Source organism: Carettochelys insculpta, chromosome 5 (genome assembly GCF_033958435.1).
Source record: "Carettochelys insculpta isolate YL-2023 chromosome 5, ASM3395843v1, whole genome shotgun sequence".
NCBI lineage: Eukaryota > Metazoa > Chordata > Testudines > Carettochelyidae > Carettochelys > Carettochelys insculpta.
Window position 1 is genome coordinate 9,829,881 of NC_134141.1, and position 15,307 is coordinate 9,845,187.

Consider the following 15,307-nt stretch of genomic DNA (forward strand, 5'->3'; position numbering starts at 1 on the left):
CTGCTGCTCTTCCTTTATCGTTACTCCTGTATTATTTTACAACCTACATCAATGCACATATATCAGTGTTCCATATTTGTAATGTGTAAATTGAAAAGGAAACAACAAAGGAATTTTTAAAAGGTTACAGAGTGGAAAGGAAAGGCTTTTAAAGATTATATATGTAACGTGCTCTAGCTTTTCTTGTGAATCCTATTTTCCAGTTGCTACATTTCTGTTGCTGGTATTGAATAATATGATTAGCCTTTTGAGCAGAGATATAACTAGTAAAACTATTACAGATGCCTTACAACGTAACATTTCCTCCTTCCAAATCTGTTAATTTTTCACCCTTCCCTTCTCTGCAAAACTCAGCATTCCATTTCTACCCCATCAAAGGCCTCTCAACCCACCATGTATACCACTACATGACCACTCTGTAAATATTATTACACTTAGCATGCAACATCTTGTGTATGGACAAAATAATTAACCCTAAACAATTCAACTGTTTTCCTGATTGCAAATTGCTCTTTAGCTTCAGTAGGACATTATGGGGTGAAATAGAAGGAACAAAATCAGGCTCCATATATCTTTTGATATAACACTGGATTCTTTAGCTGCAGTGTAGTTATGCCATTAATAAAAAAGAGCATGAATTTGAAAATGAATGGTTGAGTGTTATTTTTAAAATTTGTCCCATCACTGGTTAGTTATCCAACCTGAAATTTGCATTGCACAATCATTTGCCCTGCTACATTTTTAATATTCACAGCAAAGAAACTAGGGAAACAGGCATGAATGCAGTTCAAACCAATTCAGTTAAAATGTATGGTCACTTTGATGTTGCATGGCATGTTAGTATTCAGCTGACTTTAGGTATTTTGCAGACTCAGGGCCTAGCCTGTTAACTGTATGAGCAGTTCCATTGACTTCGAGAATGGTATAAGTGATTATTAACCCTACTGAATCAGGACCTTTTGTTAGGACCAAGTAAGCAAGCTTTCTTCAGATGAAAGGAAACATGGAAATTTCCTTTATTGCGTAGGCAAGATCTGTTTTAATAACAGGTTAATGTCTTGTTTTACATTACTTAGCACTGGGTCAAAGGTTGGAGGAGTTGGCAGGCTGAAAACTCACATTTTTTGGTTTTTGCTTTCACTTTTAAGCTCCTGGAGCCATCGTGTTCCATTTTATTTTTAATGCAATAGACTGAATACAGCCTGGCAAAGGGCAGGCGCTTCCCATGCACTTAATGTCTGATCAGCAAAGAGTGCTCAAACACCGGCTGCCTGCATTCTCAAGCAGTTCCAAATATAATTTGCAATGTATTTCCCTGGGGTGCTAGCATTACTTAAATGGAATAAATGTTATAAAATACCAGCCAATGTTCCCTGATTACACAGAAGCTCTATCAAAGGATGTCTACAAAGTACCTATGGGAAAATGACTTGATATGAACTAAAACTCAGTTTGGATGAGTAGCATTGCAATAATATTACTAGTGTGTGTGTGTGTGCGCGCGTGCGCGCGCGCTGAAAGTCACTGAAGAAAACCATAAATTATGTAAATGAGGGAAACCACTTCAAATCAGAGGAACCTGGGTGCATCCCAGCAGGCCTAGCTTCAGCACCTCAGCCAGGAGTGGAAAAGGTTTTTGAGGAAGCATAAACCAAACTCACTTTCTTTTTCCCAGTTTGTGCTTTAAATAAATACTTTTAATTTTGGTCAAATGCATGATTGTTTGGTCAGATACTGCCAGAGCCAGCTTTAGGGTAAATGGGCAAACCCACATTTTGGTGCCCTTGACCCCCTATGGAGCATGGTGTTCCCCATGCTCTTGACCCCCTACTCCCTGCACCCCCATCACTCCTAGTTCCTGTCCCCCCTCCTGCACCCAGCTGGGGAAACTGACCTGACTGCACGAAGCAGCTGGTATTGCTGCTTGCTCCCCGACTCCCAGATTGCTGCTCCTTTGCCCCACACATCCACTGGAGGCAGTGAGGTGGGAACCAAGATCAACAGCAGGGCTCCTTGCCTCCAGGCCACTTTGCCCATCTTGGCCCTCTTTGTGTGGTCTTCTTAAAGTAGACAAGGAAGAGAGATTCATGGCACCAGAGCAGATTAACTGGAGAAAGACAAAGCAGAAAGTCCCACATGTAAACAATTCACTCCTCACTGCCCAAATAAACCAAACAAGCATAAAAGTATTGACACTGTGGGCAATTTATTGAACTGCATTTTGATACATTGATCATGGCTGATATATAAAGGCCTAATTGTCAAGTGGACTATATAAGTTGGTAATCAATGACAACCTACTCCTCCTGAGTAGATTACCCAGACCTTCTGCTCGGACACATAGGAGTACATAGGTGATGGAGGCCTTGTGTTTCTCCACATCCTTGCATCTGTTGAGCATAAGAATGGGAAGAGTCAAAGGGCTTTCATGTGTGGCAGCCCATCCAGAAGAAGGTAGCAATCCATTGAGGGCATGGATCAGCAAAATCAGCAAATAATTATACATCTCTGAAGTATGATCCCTTCCCTGTGCTATTTGTGTGGTGGTGTGCCTACGCATGGCCCCAACTATGTAAGAAACAAGGCACTTGAGATTGTAGTAAGTAGCTTCATTGCACCTCTTTCCCACAGGATGCTATCAGAGCCTGTGGGTGCAGGTAGCTGCAATGTTCTTTGCATTGCTACCATTCCATCCATATCTAAGATGATGAACATGGGCCACAAGTGGTGATACTGTATCAATAAGGATTTAATAACATCCAGAGACTTTAGGATATTCTATAGGACCTTATGCAGGAACATCTCAAAGTATTGTTCACCCATTAACTAAACCTACTGCAGGCTCTGTGGGGACAGGAGCCCAGATGTTCATTTTAATAACTCTGCGAACTCAGCTTGATGTCATCCAGTCCCATAGGTTTAGCCCATGAAGGAAAGAAAATATGCCCGATCTATGGCCCAATACCTGCTATTGATTTGTATCATTAGCAGTTTGGCCTCATCGTTCTAGGCATTGTACAAATGCACGAGAAGACAAGACTGTTTTAAAGATTCTAGAATCTATATTACACAAAAGGACCATGCAAAGCCAAAGCAAGGCAAGACTATGGAGCTTTGGAAAAATTAGAACTCAGTATAATATTTAATTTAGGCTTCCCTGACTCACCAGTCAGTTTTGTATGGAAAAATTAGTTGGTCATTGAATGGGTGTGGAATTACAATGCAACCCTGACTCTTTGTGCCCATTGAAGACTTAACACAATAGCACTTCCCTCTGTAGCCCTCTGCTGTGGTGGAAATGCAGGGCTATAAACAGCTTCCTCTGAATATCTGTCTGCCCCGGGGGGGGCCCTAGGCAGTTAGTGCTTCAGAGAGGAAGCATGGTAGCTAGCTGGGAGGTAGCCTTGGATGTAGGTGTCAAGGGTTCAAGTCTCAGCTCTTTCACATTCCTTGTGTGGCTTTGGGCATATCACATAGTGTAAAAGCTTCACAAGGGATTTCCTGGAGTTAGACACTTGCCTCTCTTTAAATATATGAACCTAAGTAACTGAAAAGCCTAAGATGTATTTTCAAAAAATAACTTAGGCATGTAAATGGACTCGAAGACCAATAAGTCTTAAGTTCCATTTTCAAGAGGGACAGGAAAGTAAGATCTGGATTTATGGTACTGTTGAAATTTTACCTGTGGTATCTCTGTGCATGTCTCCACATCTATTGTAGAGAGACACCCACGCATCATTATCTCACAGGTTGTTGTGAGGAGTGATACACTGAACAAATGTAAGATGCTCAGCTACTGTGAGAACGGGATGTTGCAAGATGGATAGAAGACACCATGGAGAGCTGCTGTCTGTGTGACAATGTGCTGCCTCTGTTGAGTACATTGAAGTGCCTTGGAACTGCCAGTGATGCATGCACGATAGGGGAGAAAGTTTTTTTTTATACTGTAACCTTTTCCTGGTGAGCTGTTTTAAGCAAAACTTGAGCTCTTTATGCTGCAACAGTAAATGATTGTGTCCATTTTTTATTGCAATTTTCCAGCCTGTCAGCCCTTCTAGTTAAAAATTATTTCTTGTATTGCATCATAATATTTAAACATCCCCAGGAAATATGGTCCAGCTGTGACAAAAAACCCTGAGTTCCAGATAAAAGAAAAAATATCGACCTACCATAAAGGTTTGCGGGTACCCCATCATTGTTTCAAATCAGTTGCCTGTGTTGCGGAGGTGCAGCGTGTTGAGCGCATCTCAATTTTTGTAATGTATAAGCTCCTGCAGTGGAGTAAATCATTATTGTGACCTGCTTTAGAAATATTAATGGTACCAATGATTAACTGGGCCACAAAGCACAAGAAACATGTTTGAAATAAAGAGCAAAGCCAAACCTAATATATATATATATAGAGAGAGAGGTAGAACCTTGCAGCACGTGCCATGCTACTTGGCTGTCATCAACACAAGAGTCTGGCATGTTTAGGGTTTTCTAAAGGGAGACGTGCCAGTGTCTAGGAGAGCTCACCAGAGCAGATGACTGGAGTCAGAGGTTTCAGTGCTGATGGAATGCAATGAGTTTCAGGGATGCTAACAACTCCCACCATAAGAATTTGTTTCTGATTATAAAGGCCTGCTGATGGGGCAGGGGGACAGCACAAAGAAGGCAACTGCCCTGGCACCCTGTGACTCAAAAGGGGTGCTACCACTGCTACTGTGCTATGGGCTTGCTGGCTGAAGGGCGTACCATATGGTCCAAGCAGCAATGAGGGCTGGTTGGCCAAGGCCTGTCCCTTCAGGCTATGACCCCACCACTTCTGGGGGTGCAAACCCCCCCACATCCATACCCCTTGCCCAGAGTCTCGGCAGTTCTGTTGGCTCCTCTGTAAGCATTGGCAGGTGCTCAAGCTAACCAAAGGCTTGTCAATAAACTAAAGATTGTTAGGTGAGCCCAGACACTCCAATTAAAAGCTTATTCTGGACCTTTATGTCCTAAATAGTGGTGTTCACAGCATTGTGCTCCGATCTCGTGTGGCCTGAGGGCTGTTCAACATATTTGCAAATGATCTGAAAAGACGGGGAAACAGTGCGGTGGCAAAGGGTGAAGTTGAAGACTGTCATGCAAGAGAGTTAAGTTGAAAACATCCTGCAAATTGTTGCAAAAGGGATCTCAGAAAACTAGGAGAATCTGGGGAAAAAAATGGCAGGTGACAGTCAATGTTAAAGGCAAAGCAATGCACATGACAAACTATAGTCCCAGCAAGGAACACCAAATGATGGTGCCTCAGTTAGCTGGGCCCCATCAAGAAACCCATACTGGAGTCATTTGCATAAGAATCCATCTCAGTGAGCCTGTATCACCCTAAACTCACTCTCCAGCTGCAGAAGACCTGATTGTCTCCAGTAATCAATATGCTGGATGCAACTGACTAATGTAGCTCTCCTTAAACTGCAGTCAGAGCCGTCCCAGCCAGGTGGCCACCCAAGGGCCTGTGCTTTTGAGGGCCTGGTAACAGCTGTCCTATTACAGGGTCGGCTTTGGGGGAGGTGGATTACCTGGGGCAGGGTGCAGTGGAGGGAGGTAGGGCAGGAGCAGCAAGGGGGTCACCTACCCTCCAACTCACCATGTATGTGGCGCCAGCGGGAAGCTGCTCGGGTTCACTATGCTCCAGCCTCCCTGCCCACTGAGCGCTGCTTCTCCACAACAGATTGTTTACTACTATGTGGAAAAGCACACCTGGTTGGGGAAGGGATATAGGGGTGGGGGGCAGAGCAGGGGAGAAGGGGTTGCAACATGAGGGGGACACTGGGACACTGGAGAGGGTTACCCCAGCCCTGCCCCCCCTTGGGATGGCCTTGCCTGTAGTCCACATCGGTCACATGGCCTGTGCCCTGTAAAAAAAAAGACTTTTAAAAAGAAGTAGTGCACCAACCATCTCGGCACAAGTCTTCTGCATCATGAGCTTTGGCTCACTTGCCACATGTCGCACACAGGGCGGATCTCAATGGCTTACCTAGCACTGTGTGCACCTGCATAAGCTAGAGCCCCCAAAACAAATGTTTCAGTTAGGTCTATGATGAGCACACAGGTCATTTTCAGTTGTAGCATAGTAGTTAAAAGCAAGGGCAACAGAAGGCTTCTTCATATCTGTCTCTACAGTGATACATGTCTCATAGAGCTGGAAGAGACCTTGGGAGGTCATTGAGTCCAGTCAACTGCCCTCTTGGCAGGACCAAGCACAACCCCCCCACCTTTTTTTTTTTGGCCCCAGATCCCTAAACTGCCCCATCAAGGACTGGGCTCACAACCCTAGGTTTAGCAGGCCAATGCTCAAACCACTGCGCTATCCCTCCCACCAATGAAGTGCATCACAAGCGCTGGGCAAAATACTTCATAACCCTAATCATTTTTGTTGCCCTTTTTCCCCTTTTCCATGCCAATCTACCTTATTTGAGATTTTTTTTGACTGCTTCTCCACAACAAGTGGATGTTTTCAGCGAACTATCCACAATGACTCCAAGATGTCTCTCAAGTGGCAAGAGGTAGTTTAGACCTCTGTCCTTTCAGACCTATATTTGGCATTAAGTTTTCCAATGTGCTTTACTGGCTATTTATCAAAATTAAATTTTGTCAACCATTTTGTTGCCCTGTCACCCAGATTGAGACAGCCTTTTGAAGATCTTCACACTCTGCTACAGATGCTTTTCTAAGGAATTTCTGACATACTTCTCACATAAGATTTAATCCAAACCTTCATGGTAGTTGTACTTATCAACTTGCAATGTCCTATGTCTATTACAGAAAAGGTTTCTCTTTTAACTATACGTACATAGTCCTTTTGCTACATTTCTCAAGTCAGGAAGAGAGACAGAGCCCTGAAAATGGTGCATCTGTGACAAGATAAGGCTTGATTGGTGGATGTAATTTTAGTTCTTTCGAAGAGAAGAAATTCATTCCTTTTTCTTCCCCCTTATTTCTTATTTCCAAAGAGGAATTCAACACCCTCAAAAGTCAACCAGAGAGCTCAGAGATATGCCAAGTGCACAGCCAAGTCTCTGATTCACCAAGAGGAGTTGTCACTTGAGGCTATGTCATTCAGCAAATATTAATATATGAAAACGGGTCTTTGCTGGCGTTTGTTAGTTTGGGTAGGCAGGCAGCTGTGAGCCACCTACCAAACTCTGTTATGACATGGAGATTGTCTACCTCCACTTATGCCAAGTTAAGATGAGGTATGCTTGCATATTGATTCTGTCAGTTTTTATTTTCTAATTTTCTCTAATGACCTCGGGATAGACACAAGCTGCTGCAGAGGAACAGATGGAAAAGTTACTGTCTTATAAATAACCTGCCTACCTAATACTGCACAGTCAAAAGCTTCAGTCTTGACAAAGAGTAGCAAAGTTTTCTTTTAGAATTTGTTCATGAGACACAATCTATGTAAATTGATGCATGATTTATTGGGTTTCTTTTTTTTTCCAAAGTGAAAGGAGTACTTTTGCATTTTTCTGCTGCAGTCCTCCTTTCTTGCAAGTTTTCTTTGACAGCATGGGAGGCAGTGCAGCTATTGCATGGCTCTCTGTCTTCACTATAGGAGAATGTTGATGAGCTTGACGTCAAGATTTTGGTTGATAATGTGAGAAGAGTTTTGTGCTTGTGTTTGGTTTGTGTTTGCCTGCTCGTGCCTTTAGGCCATAGCTATTTGAGGGAGACGGGAAGATGTGTTTTTAATGTGTGCTGAAATGCTAGGGAAGACAAGGCCAGTTGTGGTTTCAAGTCACATTGGCAAAGGTTTTATTCAAACCCCAGTACTAGGCTCTAGGTTTTGCCTTGCTGGTTAACATGTGTTATGTCCTCCACCTTCTTTAGGAAAATCGGCTTGTGAATATGCATAACTCAAAGATTATTTTTAAGCAATACAGGTCATGTAACATAATTTTTAAAAGTTTTAATCTGATGAATTTGCATATCTTATTTTTGTTCATGTTTCATTCTTGTATGTGAAATTAAGAATGTAAAGTGTGAATCTGGTTTTAATTCTAAATGTGCTATGCGGGCCATTAGCAAAACTTTAGGAACTTAATGTCTCAGTACACAAACCAACAACACATGAACAGTTATATTTTTCCTGTAAGCCCAACTGGTGGTTGGCCCTAGAAGGACATGTGACCATACCACCTAATACTGGAATCTATATTGAATCTGGCATTTTTCCATGGGGATGTGGATGCTGAACAAAGGGTTCCTGCCCTGGGGAGAAAGTCTATTTAAGGAATGGAAAGCAATCAGGTCTTGGTCTGAAGATGGCTTTTGAAATTACCTCCCTACCCTAAGAAGATACACATGAGGAAACCTCAAAACAAAGAACTATAGGGAAAGGGAGAAGGCAAAACTGTTGTGCTTAGATCAGAGAAAAGCAAACTCTGTCCTGAACTAAGAACAACTGTTTAGGGTAATACCTTGCATGTAACAAATCTCTTAGTGGATTTGAATTAGCTGACATTTTGTTTATTTCGGCTTAATAACTTACTGTGATCTGTTCTCACTTGCAACCACTTAAATCTTGATTTTTGTACTTAATAATAAACAAAAGTGCTTTTATTAAGCCCCATGCAAACAATTGTTACCTGGGAGGAGCATCCACTGTCAAATTCTCTCTTTCTGTGGTAAAGGGGATGAATATCTTTATGGGCTTTCTTTGTGTAAAAAGCCAGTAACCATCCTCTCCCACTCCCCAAATACACCAAGAAACCTCTTAGCTGCAGGCAGACACTCAGATAAAACAGAATATGCTTTGAGAAGGAAGTCTGGGGACTACCTGTTTAGTACACACAAAACAATCTTCTCCAAAGGACGAGCCCAAGCTGTACAAGCACCTGTACTAAGTTTCGGAAGTTCCAGGTTCACGTTTACCTGTGGGCAGTTACAACTGAGGGCTTGTCTGGGATTTCAATTGGGTCTCTGAATCTCAGGGTGCATGTCCTCAGCTAGGGGAAGTATGTAACCCATGCACCTATGTGTGGGTAACTGTCCCATGTAGTGGTACCTAGAACACGTCACAGAGAAAGAACAGATGTCTTCTACAGCCCATGCTGAGAATCAGCCCCCATTCAGCTCAAGCTGTAAGGGTGCCTACACTAACTCCAGAGGCCCCAGGTTCAAGCTGATCTTTGGGCAGTTATACAAGCTCCCCACTGCCTAGTTCAACCAGCTAAAAGCTGAGCTATACCCTGCAAGAACAACAGACATAAAACAAGCAGCCTTATCTTCACTGCTACAATGATTATTCCCCATATGCCTCCCAGTATCCATGGGCCCTGTTAGGGCCAGTAACCCTGCTGGTTTTGCTGGGAGTCTTGTGAAATCACATCCTATCGCCCAGAGACTACTGAAGACAAGAGATTTTAAGAACTAAAAAAAGCACAGCAGGGTGAAGAAAGGCTTTCTGTATGCCCTGGCCACACAACACTCTCGCAAGCATCTGGCACATCCCTGCAGACCTGGCAGTGGGGAGGGAGGTTGCTCCATGCTCTGCCCCTCAGCACCAACTCGGCATCCCCCATTGGTCAGAGCCACTTTCTGATGACCCCACTTCCTAGGGTCTGCAGATATGTTCCTGCTGCTTACAGAAGCAGTGTGGAGGAAACCCCCTCCTGCATCCAAACCCCAGCCAAAAGCCTGCACATGGCACCCAAACTCCCTCCCAGAACTTGCCCCACACCAAAAACACAGTGACCCTGAAGACAAATACCATCTAAGAGTCTGCACCCCAATCCCCTGCCCCAGGTTGGAGCCCACTCCCTACAACGAAGCTCCCTCCCAGAGTTCACACTCCGCATCCTAACCACCTGCCCCAGCCCAGAGACAGTGAGGGTGTGGGACAGCAAGCAATGGGGGGAGGGATGAAGGTGTGAGGTGGGGGTATGGCTTCAGAGAAGTGGAGGTGCACAGCATAGCGAGGATGATTGAGTTTGTGCAATTGGTTATGGCTGTCCTGTGCATTATATCCCTGCTCCACCATTGTTTCTGCAGAGCTGGCTTCCACAAATCAATTGTCTGCAATGCACAGAAAGAATTGATTTCCGCAATTCAATCCTTTACCTTCCCAGGCATTCCTGGCCCCAGACTGGTTCTACTCTGGAGGTCATGTAATAACTGTGGCATGCACCCCCATTCACACAGCCTTTTAGAGACACTAGCCTTTGCATAGAAAACTATTATAAACATGCTGGGCCTCTCACAGCCTCAGCTATCATAAACAGTCTGTACATGAACAGAAAAGCAGAATAATTATAAGCCTCTCTGACAACTGCATTTCAGCTGGTTTGGGATCTGTCTGGGTCACTCTGGAGATAAAAGAGGTGCTCAAACCATTGCTAACAGCGAGGAACAAGGGTCATTATCAGTTTTGCCCAAATGACTTAAAACTGAATCAGTGTTCTAAACAGCAATTATTTTTCAGTAACTTACTTTTGCCTTTGGCTTCCTAAAGTGGGTGTGAGGGGTTCTAAAGAGGCTGGAGAGAGAGAGAGAGAGAGAAACTGTTCAGGGCAGAACAAGGAGCAACTGTCTCAAGTTACAGCGGGAGAGGTCTAGGCTGGATATTAGGAAAATCTATTTCACTAAGAGGGTGGTGAAGCACTGAAATGTGTTACCTCGAAAGGTTAGGGAATCTCCATCCCTAGATGCTTTTAAGACCAGGCTTGACACAGCCCTAACTGATATGGTTTAGCTAGGGTTGATCCTGCTTTGGGCAGGGGGCTGGACTTGCTGGTGGCCTGTCTTTTCCAGCACTAGGATTCTATGATTCTTTGAAAAAACAAAGGAAAATGTATTTAATGCTTGGTTTTCTTCCTAGCTCCAATTTTTTACATGGAAAGGGTGATTTGTGGTAGAAATAAATGATCTAGTAATTAATTAATGTTACAGGCACTGAAAGCTCATGTCTGGGCCAGCCCTAATAATTATTTCTAGTAGTTTTCAGCAATATATCTCAAAGGTCTTTTAAAAGGTCACAATCAGTACCCTCATTATTGAGGGGATGAAACTGAGGCACAGAAACGGTGAGAAGGTGATGTGTCTAAGAGCTTGCACCAGGTGCTGCACAATCAGACTCCAGGTCTTCCATGTGACACGCCAGTGCTCTATCTACTAGGAAACACTAACCCTGACTCCTATCATACTGTCTTTCAATGGAGGATCAGCACTGAAGCTGGAAAAATGAGTTCATTTTTTAAAGTACAACCCAGCCTGAAGCGCTCCAGCAGATATTAAAGCTATTTAACAGTACATGACCATCTTCTTTGGGACAGTCCATTTCCTTCCCCATCCCAACACCCACCGGTCAGCAGTAGCTGAAGTGAATCTGGATCCCTATTCAGAACCTCCTGTGAGGTCCCTTCAGCCCCATTCCACAAAGCACTGGCCTGAGTGCCAGCCCTTATTGCATCCCTGCCCCATTACAACATCATACTTAGTCTGGTGGGGGCAAGGTCCTTATCCCAAGAGCCTTTTTCCTGGAGTGGACTGTGATAAGCTCTGCCTCACTTCTCCCCACAGGGTCCTCTCTTTGGGTGAGGGAACCACCAGAGTCTTCTGTATGTAGGAGATAGTGGTGATGGTCTCCTGGGGAGCTGAGTCCTTTGCTCAGGTACCAGACAGATGTCCAATTTTCAAATGGAAAGTCCAGGCCAAAAGGAGACCTCACAATGTCTAGTCAGAAATACTGATACTGGGTACTGAGGGCAGGCGGGCAACAGTTCATCACCTGTGCCACCTTCTTCTAAGCCTGGGCCACCTTCTGCATGCGGCAGGTCACTGCAGCTCCTCGTTCCACAGGGGAACGTGATCCTGGGTGGTGGGACAAGGGAGGGAAGAAGGATGGACAGGGTAGGTGGCATGGTCTTGAGGGGAGGAGGCAGAAAAAATGTAGGGTCTGAAGTATATATTACTGGATTGGCCATGCTAGTGGTGGAAGGCAAACATGCTTCTATTTCCTGAGGTGCAGGCAGGAGGCTTCCAACACAGCCCCGCCCCCCCACCCTTGTTCTCCCAGCCTAACTCAAGGAGGAAGCTAGAGAAGGCTAGCACTTGTGGGCCTGAGTTAGTGAAGGAGTAGGAAGACCCTCATCCCAGTAATCTTCTCCTTCAGGTCAGGTCAGCTGATGGGAGGTGGGGAGGGAGGAGGGCAAATGGGGAAGTTGCTGGGCCCAACATTTCCAAGGAGCCCTGAGCTCCGGCTGCAGCCGCTGCTAAAGTAGTGGTGGCTGGAGATCTGGGTCCCTCTGAAATGCTGTGGAGCACTGTGCTGCCACTCTTCATGCAGCTCTCAGGGAGCATGAAGCGGGGCAGGGTGACTGCCCTAAGGCTCACCCCTTCTGACTGCCCCCCACATATTGACCCCAGGCCCTCAATGGCTGCTGGCCCCACAGCGTTTGGCACACTCTGTGTACGAGGAAGTCACAAAAATATCATGTCATTCACATGTAGGGTTGGGCCAAAAGAAATTAGATGAGGGTCAACAAAAAATGCAGAGTCCTGCACTTAGGACGGAAGAATCCCAAGCACTGTTACAGGCTGGGGACCGACTGGCTTAGTAGCAGTGCAGCAGAAAAGGACCTGGGGATTACAGTGGATGAGAAGCTGGACATGAATTAACACTGTGCCCTTGTATCCACAAAGGCTAATGACATATTGGGGTGCATTAGCAGAAGCATTTCCAGCAGCTCTAGAGAAGTTATTATTCCCCTCTACTTGGCTCTGGTGAGGCCATATCTGGAGTATTGCATCCAGTTCTGGGCCCTCCAGTAGAGAAAGTATGTGGATGATTGGAGAGGGTTTAACGAAGGGCAACAAAAATTACTAGGGGGCTGGAGAACAGATGACCTCTGAGGAGAGGCTGAGAGATTTGGGCTTATTTAGTTTGCAGAAGAGAGGACTGAGGGGGTGATTTGATAGCAGCCTTCAACTTCCCAAAAGGGGGAGGGGGCGCTAAAGAGGATGGAGAAAGACTGTGCTCAATGGTGACAGCTGGCAGGACAAGAAGCAATGGTCTGAAGTTAAAGAGAAAGAGGTTTACTTTGGATATTGGGAAAACTATTGCACCAGGAGGGTGTTGAAACACTGGAATGCAGTACCAACACTATGTCTACACTAGGGGAAAACTTCAAAATGGCCGTGCTAATGAATGAATATTCAGTGCCTCATTAGCATGGTGTCGACCGCGGCACTTCGAAAGTGCCACGTTTCACTCATATTCGGCTCGTCTAAGGCGGGGGGGTCCTTTTTGAAAGGACCCTGCAAATATCGAAATCCCCTTAGTCCTATTACTTTCAAAAAGGACCCCCATGTAGATGAGCCATGTGTGAGCGAAACTTGGCACATCTTAAGTGCTGCCACCAGCAGCGTGCTAACGAGGTGATGAATATTCATTTCAGCACCTCATTAGTACTCTCTGATTTGGCCATTAGCACGGTCATTTTAAAACTTTGCCCAAGTGTAGACACGACCCAAGAGAGGTGGTGGAATCGTCATCTCTAGAGGTTTTTAAGTCCCAGCTTGACATAGTTATGGGTGGGATAAGTTAGTTAGGGTTGGTCCTGCTTTAGGCAGGGAACTGGACTTGATGACTTCATGAGGTCCCTTCCAGCCCTAGGATTCTATGTTTCTTTGTAAGTCTTCAAATCAGGCATGAGCCCACAGTTTAATCTATCCTAGTTAGCAATCAAACCCTTCCTCACTGCAAGCCTTAGTAGACTATAAAACAGCATCTTCCACTCTCCACTCTTGCTTGTCCTCTTTCATCTGCAACTTATATTCCTACATGAATGCATGCAGGCTTGCTACCTTTCATGCCTCATCAGAGGCCAAGGAAGAAGGGTAGGGGGATTCCCGAGGCAGAAAAGCCCTGTGTTACCTACATGTTAATTCATCACCACTGGCATCAGAGAGATATTGCTCGAAGAATTCTAAGGCTTTTCAGAACCCTGGGAAATCAATTTAATTTTTCACAAGATTCATAATTTTAGTGAACCCTTATATCAATGTGTGTGTGTTGGTCTAACTATAGACAATGAAAACTAGCTGCTGGCAGGCAAAGGGACTCTTGGTTGTTTCCTTCATTGAAAATAATAGCTCAGAGGAATGTGACACAGAGGAGGCTGGTGGTGTGACCTTGTCTCTGTCACTGTTTCACAGAGCTGACACTATAAAAACATGTCAATCACAATATTCTCCAGTCACAGATACTGTGATTTTTGTTTAAGGAGGCCACAGCAGGGAAAAAAAGTAATTATTCCATGTACAGGCACCAGAGCAATATTCCTATATAAGAAAAATAAAATCCAGTCCCACAAAATCCAACCACTCATATACTCTTCGGTAGCTGGAAATATCAATGGTTTATGGAGAACAACCCACTGATAAAATAGCTGTGCTAAAAAACAACCACCCAATGTTTTTGTTCATCCAAGGAGCCTACTTTTGACAGGAGATGACAAGATAAAGGAGTTCGGGAAAGAAATACATCTCAGGCATAAAAAGTATTAGGATATTGATCTTCCAGCTACCTTAGAGACAGGCTCACTTCTTAAAACAGATTCTGTCCTAAACCCACCAGCCACCATCATAAGCTTTGCCTGTTCCTGTTCAGTTCTCAAAACTAAGAGCTTCCAGACAACTTGTGCTCCCAAACCACGGTTTAGGAACCAGTGACTTACAGTACTTGGGCACTTTTAGTAACTGCCCCATTTTGCTAGGGACTGGACAAACCTAATAAGTCACGTTACTGGCTGCAGTGCATGGGTAACTGTGTGACAGTCTCTCGTCTGTGCTATGCTGACGTTCAGACTAGACTAATGGTACCATCTGGCTATAAAAATATGTATATTACCACAAGAATACAGTCTAAGCTAGACAAAACATAGAAGAAAGGTAGTTGTATTATTTCAATTGTACAACTATAGAACAATTGCCAGGCCAAGTCATTACAAAATCAGAAGTCAGATCGCCTCCCCCGGCACTGACCAAATAAAACCCAGGCATTTTTAAAGGCAATGGAGTCTTTGTTGTTGCCCTCTAGGTCTTGAGCTGTCAGCATGCACTCAGGCCACATCTCTTCTGTGCACCTATGACAGCAAAAAATGTTAATGATATTTGTGATTCTTGTGTATTACTTGTCCCCAGAAGCCAGGGCTTTAAGTGAAATATCAAATGTTGCAAGGGTCAGTCAAAATACAGGAGTTGCAAACCCTAGTGTAATGGGGTCCACCCAGTCATGAGCACCCCTCTGCGGCCACGGGTACAGCATAACGTCTTG

General features: G+C 44.5%; 1 long non-coding RNA gene across 3 annotated transcripts in view; it reads right to left on the bottom strand.

Annotated features, from left to right (window-relative positions):
- The window catches only part of LOC142013359 (uncharacterized), an 80,843-nt gene that overhangs the window by 12,524 nt on the left and 53,012 nt on the right, over positions 1–15,307 (bottom strand). For all 3 annotated transcript variants that reach the window (XR_012645616.1, XR_012645615.1, XR_012645617.1), the window contains 2 exons: positions 4,170–4,271; positions 1,895–2,107 (listed from right to left, as the gene is read on the bottom strand). This is a non-coding gene — a long non-coding RNA (uncharacterized LOC142013359). The remainder of the gene's footprint in view (positions 1–1,894; positions 2,108–4,169; positions 4,272–15,307) is intronic.